This window comes from Equus caballus, chromosome 8 (genome assembly GCF_041296265.1).
Source record: "Equus caballus isolate H_3958 breed thoroughbred chromosome 8, TB-T2T, whole genome shotgun sequence".
Classification (NCBI taxonomy): Eukaryota; Metazoa; Chordata; class Mammalia; order Perissodactyla; family Equidae; genus Equus; species Equus caballus.
In genome coordinates this window covers 91529208-91535978 of record NC_091691.1, presented here as the reverse complement: position 1 = coordinate 91535978, position 6771 = coordinate 91529208, and positions in this window count along the sequence as shown.

Genomic DNA, 6771 nt, shown 5'->3' with positions numbered 1-6771 from the left:
ATCTGGCTGCTTCTTGTTGACTTACTTTCCCAGAAACTTAATTTCAGTCTTCCCTGACCTGTTGAGACAGTTAGTTACAACTCATCCATTTCCTTTTCAGCTTCTAAATTACTGATTTCTTTTAAACAGTCTCCTCTTCCTTCCTGTATTTTCTTTTGGCTTTATGCCTTTTTAAACATATTAATTTTTTTATTTGAATTGTAGGGAATAAAATATGTGCTCTTGAACATACATTTTGTTCATTTTTCACATGAATGTTGAAATAAATTTCAACATTTACTTTAAATGTTGCATAATTTGGGATTTTTAAAAAATAATAAACCACAATTTCTGAGGATCTGTTACAAGAGGTTTAATTATGGAGTCAAACAAAATGCAGATGAATTTAAAAGGCTTTTGATATTTATTAGCAAATTGTGCTCCAGGGAATATGCATAAAGATACACTAATAAAAACTTCCAAACATTTTTTGTTACTTACTTGGTAAATAAACTAAGAATAATTATATAAAAAGTAAGCTGTGGACTATTACTAGTGAAGGCAAATCTTTGGAATAATTATATGTATTGAATAATTGTCTAGAATTTTGAAAGTATTAATTGTCTCCTCTCTGGTCACATCCAATTTAGAACAATATAAGAATGTAATATTTAATATTTGAAGGTCTTGAGTTTTGTTTTTAAATCTCTCATGAAACATGATTATTTTGAAGTTTCTATTTTTTTCTATATTAATTTAATGGGTCAAATGTATTGTCAGTGGTTTCATGAGTTATTTGATGTCATGAAAATGTTCCAGGAAATTGAATTTTAATAACTGATGTCTTTTAAAAGAACTGGCTCTTGGAAACCTCAGGCAATGCTTCACTGCATATCATTTGGACTTAAAGACTCTACCTGTTTTATGGGTGTAAATTTTAAATATCATCTCTGTGACTGTAGTGATTATGTTGCTCTGTAATTTAATACTAAATTTGGTTTCCGAGATCCTTAATTGACTGTAAGTCCTTGGACTATAATAAGAGCAAGTGAATTAATGAAGTCATTTTGATTACTTGGGTAATTTCTGAAGAGGTTAAGGCAAACATAAGTCTGAAAGTACTAATTAACTTGCTATCTTTTCCATAGACAATTTATTTTCTCTTTGTAAATCTCCAAGTAAATGGTAAATTAAAGCAGTAGATGCTTAGTCTTACAACAAAGGGATACAATTAATATATGAGATGGGAAACTAAAATTGAAAAATTTGAATAATAGTGTCATTTCATCACGTAGGTGATTGTATATGTTTAAGTACATAAAGGTATTTTTAAATTTTAAAAGAAAAATTGAAAATTACAGCAATAAGAAAACCAAAAGTCAAAAGAAAACTTGTCTCTGAGATGGTGGAAGTACTTTAAACAAGAAGTAAATTTCTTCTGTCTCCAAAAAGCTTCTCTTGCTTCATCTCACCTTTTAAACTTTCATAATGATTTTTGGCATGCTATTAATATATTAAAAATTTATCTTTTCTGAAAAAACATTTGAGTCAATAATTATTGTTACTTGCTCATGTTTATTTTAAATATTGCCCGTCTGATTAATTAAAGCTAAAACTTTAATTTTTTTTGTCTATAGTTACCTATTACTAACAGTCACATATTTGCTTAATAACCTCCTTTGAAAACATATTTTTGACATTAGCTGTCCTAAATATAGGCTCTGAATTCTGAAATTGACAGGATTCTTTTAAAGCCAGGGTATCTTCAGTTTTTTCATGACAGTAACTGGATAATGTAAAAGACCCGCTTCCTCAGTTTATGACTGAAAATATAAAACTCATGAGGAGAGTGATAACTGAGACAAAAAGATTTGGTTGGTATTTTGTATATTTTTAATTATAGTAACTCTATCTTAAGAGCTGCCCTATTTCAGGCCACCAATATGTAAGAAGATATAAACTCAAAAGGAGAATCTCAAATCCTTTATATCAGTTCAGGCTAAGTAATTAATAAGATGAATTATAATGATTTTCATTTCCATCAATGATATTTGTAATAATATAATATAAGGCGAATCATAGGAAAAATCTAAATGTCATCTTTGGAAGATGCTAATATTTGGAGATTTTGTTTTTGTTACATGTAAGTTCATTATGCTCTACTTTTATTTTGGATTATACATTTTATTCTATATTAAATCATTCTCATTTCTCTTTTTTTATTCCATTCTGTCTTGAATTTCTGCTTTGTCTAAGAGTATTGTTCTTTTTCTTATCTGCCACATGTTTGCACTTACTTCCGGTATCTATCACTTATTTTTATCCACATTTCTAAGTTATTTTCTTTTAGAATGTCCTTGGATAGATACATTATAGTTGTATGAAATGATTTGTTACAATAAAAACTCTAATTTTGATGATTGGGTGGACGTCCTTGTCAGTAACTGGATATTGGAGAAAGAATTACTTTGAGGTGGTAGTGACGATGACTTTAATGTGGAATACAATATATTTGGAGTAATTTTACAGAATCCAGTTGGTTGAAGATGTTCTCGGTTGAATATCAAAATTAGAAGTTCTTGGGCAGCTATTGCTATAAATTTGAGAGTGAAATTATAAGCAAATATTAGTAAAAAAGAAAATACAAGAGATGAATGGGATTGCTCAGAGGGAAATGGAGAGTAAAAACGTAAGTTGCATAAGGACAAAACTCTGGAAGCTCACATCTTGAGGTGGCAAAATGTAAAGGGATTCTAAAAAAAATGCAGGTGTGTCCAAGGGATACAGGAGCCAGCAAAAGAGTCTCCATGGCCAAAGCTGGAGCAAGACAAAAACAGAATTAAAAAGTAGAGTTGGAAAGTAGCCCAAAGTAGAAGATAAAATTGGATCCATGCTGTTATAAATAAATGATTGGGGTAGAATAGACAGAACTCTGGTAGAGGATCCCAAGTCATTTATATAGATGTTTCCTCCTCAGGGAGGAAGAGCTTAATTCTCCATCCCTTAACTGTGGGATGCCCATTGTGACTGCCTTCTAAAAGAACAGTATGGAAATGAAGAGAAAAAGAATAACTTTAGAATATGGAAACCTCACAAACACTACCTCAGCTAAGTCAAGGTTACTACCATCAGTGATGTCATATCGATAGCATGTCTCCTTGACATGATGTGATGAGAATGGCACTTCACCTCTGTGGTCTTCCTCCCAAAACCCACAACTCCAGTCTAATCATGAGAAAAAGATCAGTAAAACCTCAACTGAGGGACAAAACTCTTGACCAGTATTCCTGAAAACCTTCAAGATGATCAAAAGCAAATAAAGTCAGAGAAATTGTCCCAGCCAAGAGGAGCCTACGGAGACATGACAAGTAAATGTAATGTGGTACCTTGCATGGCATTTGGGAACAGAAAAAGGGCATTAGATAAAAACTAAGGAATCTGAATAAGTATGTACTTTAGTTAATAATTGTGTAGCAATACTGATACATTAATTGTAACAAACATACCATAGTAATGCTAACAATAGGGAAAACTGGGTGTAGGGTATATGGAACTCTCTGGAATGCGATTACAATTATTCTGCAACTCTAAAACAATTTTAAAATAAAAAGCTTACTTGAAAATACTCAATAATAAAGAAACAGCCCAACACAAAATGAGCAAAAGATTTGAACAAACACTTCACCAAAGAAGATAAATGGATGACAAATGAGTACATGAAAAAATTATTAGTCATTGTTCATCAGCTCAATTAAGAATTAAAATCATAATGAGCTACTTCACATCTTTTAAAATGGCTAAAATTAAAAACCAACTGACCATACCAAGTGCTGTTGATAATTTAGAACAACTCCAAGCCTCGTACACTGAAGATGGGAATGTAAAGTGGTACAAAACTTTGGAAAACAGTTTTGTGATGTCTTAAAAAGTTAAATCCACATCTGACATATGATCAACTATTCCACTTCTAAGTATTTTTAGGTAAAGTAAAGCATTTGTTCATGTGAAGACTTGTACATGACTATTCAAAGTTGCTCTATTTTTAACAGCCTCGAATTGGAAGAAACAACTCAAATGTCCATGAATAGATGAGTGAGTAATATAATGGTGGAATATACACACAAGGGAATACCATTTGACAACCATATTTAATAACAATCCTATTACATACACATGTGCGTGTACCATAATGAAGACGGGAAGAATGAAGAGGGAAGGATGGAGAGGGAAAGATTAAAAGAGCCCTGAGGAAAAATCTGAGGGTTATGGACTTGAACACTATTTTGACTTGTTTCAAGGTTATATATAAGTGTCAAAACTTCTTATATAGTACATTTTAAATATGTACAGTTTATTGTATGTCAATTACCTTAATAAAACTTTTTACAAATGTCATATGTTTACAGTTACATTTAGCAGATGTTACTCTTCTGAAATCCATACCTACATTATTCCCTTTGGATATGTATATAGAATTTGATTCAAAGTTCTTAGATTGAATATCAAACAATCATAGGAAGTAATGGTTCATATCTATTCTGTTTCTTATATTCTTTTCTTAGAACAATATACATTTAGATATTTGGTTCATTTTTACTAACGAAGAGGTCAGATAAATAAAAACATTTTTCTTCTTGGAAATGTTCTTTAGACTCATTTACTATGTTGGTGTCTTGGTTTCCCTAGAAACTGTCATAATGAAGCAGGGAAAGAAAATCAAAACATTACTTTATATCTTATAGAAGAAACAAGTGGTCTCTCATGAATATGAGTTTTAATGACAAGTAAATTCAATAATTCATCCAAGAAGAAATTATTTAGGGTTATTCTTCAGATCATAATGCCACTAGGGAGTGAGACATTTAAACTTTTATTAAGATAGGTATTTCTTCAATCATTATCAGTGTTTCTTTCATAAAATGCTGTTGAAAAATAGATGATTTTACTTTGCCATATAAAGAAATATTGAGTAACACAGACTGTTGATAACAGTTTTCTTTTTTTTAGAACTGATTATTTCTTTTTTATCGAGGTATAAATAGATACAGTGAAATGCACAGATGTTAAACAGTTCAATGAGTTTTTTTCAAATATATGTATCTATGTAATCAACACCCCTACGAAGATATAGAACATTTTCATTCCCCCAGAAATTTACCACGAGCCCCTTTCCAGTCAATCTCCTGTCTGCCCCAGAGGCAATTATTTTGTTGATTTCTTTTATCAGATGTTAATTTATCTTGAAATGTAACTAGTATTACATTTAATACTAGGAAAATGAAGTTTCTCTATTACATCTTATGAGCTTTTTTCCTCCTTGGTTAGTTCTGACTGTTTTATGGTTGTTTTTCCTTCGTAGATGTGAGTTAGGAAATAGCAGAAGCAATGAATAGAAAAAATATAATTTAAATTTGTAATTTATAGTCTTACCATCTGAATTTAAGGATAAGTGGAAAAAACTATTGCAGACAGTTTTATGTTAATAACAGTCTAACATTCAGTTTAAACATGCAAACTTGCTTCTTCTGAAAGACTCTAATTCTTTTTTTTTTTTTTAAGATTTTTTAAATTTTTATTCCTTTTTCTCCCCAAAGCCCCCCGGTACATAGTTGTATATTCTTCATCGTGGGTGCTTCTAGTTGTGGCATGTGGGACACTGCCTCACCGTGTTTGATGAGCACTGCCATGTCCACACCCAGGATTCCAACCAACAAAACACTGGGCCGCCTGCAGCCCAGCGTGCGAACTTAACCACTCGGCCACGGGGCCAGTCCCAAAAGACTCTAATTCTTTATGTCTGAGGAATAGTGTTGGTAATCCTGGAATCTGATGCTATGTGAAATTTTGAAATTTTATATGATTATAAGAAAAAGAGCTAGGAAGGGACAACAGCAACCTCATTGAGTAATGTAAAAAATTATACAGGAAATGAAAACTAAAGCATGAAGAGATTCCATATTAATTTTCCATTTATGAATGAAAGAGAACTTTTAGATCTTATGAGACTATAAGTGTATACTGTGTGTATGTGTCCCGAGACTACGATTTTTACATAGTATCAGAATAATTGTGTAGATAAAATTTTGGCATCAGATGCCCGTTTCTCAAATTTGGGGTCCCCAAAGGGATAGATCCATCTCAGAGCCTACCAAACACTTGGAAATTTGGTGAGGAATTTCCACACACTGGAGAATATCTACAATAAACACAATTTCTTTATTCTTGAGACTTTCTTTAACCTGTTGAATATAAACAGATGATGCTATGTTATTGGATACCAAAATATGATATATCCTTGTTCTTACTCTGCTATAATGAGATGAAGTATGAAAGCTCAGAAAGGAAAACTTGCACTCCCCTCATAGGAAATATGGACAACTTTTTCTAGGGTCTATTCTACATTCAATTCTGACATTAAAAAAGCCCAAAGCTATTTTCATTTTGTGTTTTCTCAAAGTCGTTATTCATACATATGTAAAGGGACCTTAGTAGAGTTGCTGTCTTTCTGTTTTGGGTGGGGTCCCAAAGACTGAAAACATTGCGCCCAGTTTGATGTCTGCTTATCCTCAGGTGAGGAGCTAGAGGTTGGAAATCTGGATTCACTCCTTGAGTGATCACCTAGTGACATAAGTATGTATTGAGGTGAGGATTTCTTTGGGAAAAGTTTTCTGTGTGTTCTCTGTCCCCAAAGCCCTGCTGCCATGGGGTGGAAAGGGCAACTTTCCCTCTGTTTTAGGCTAAGTGGATGGATCTTCAGGAGAAATACTTAGAGGGTCTAACAGATGTTTCCTA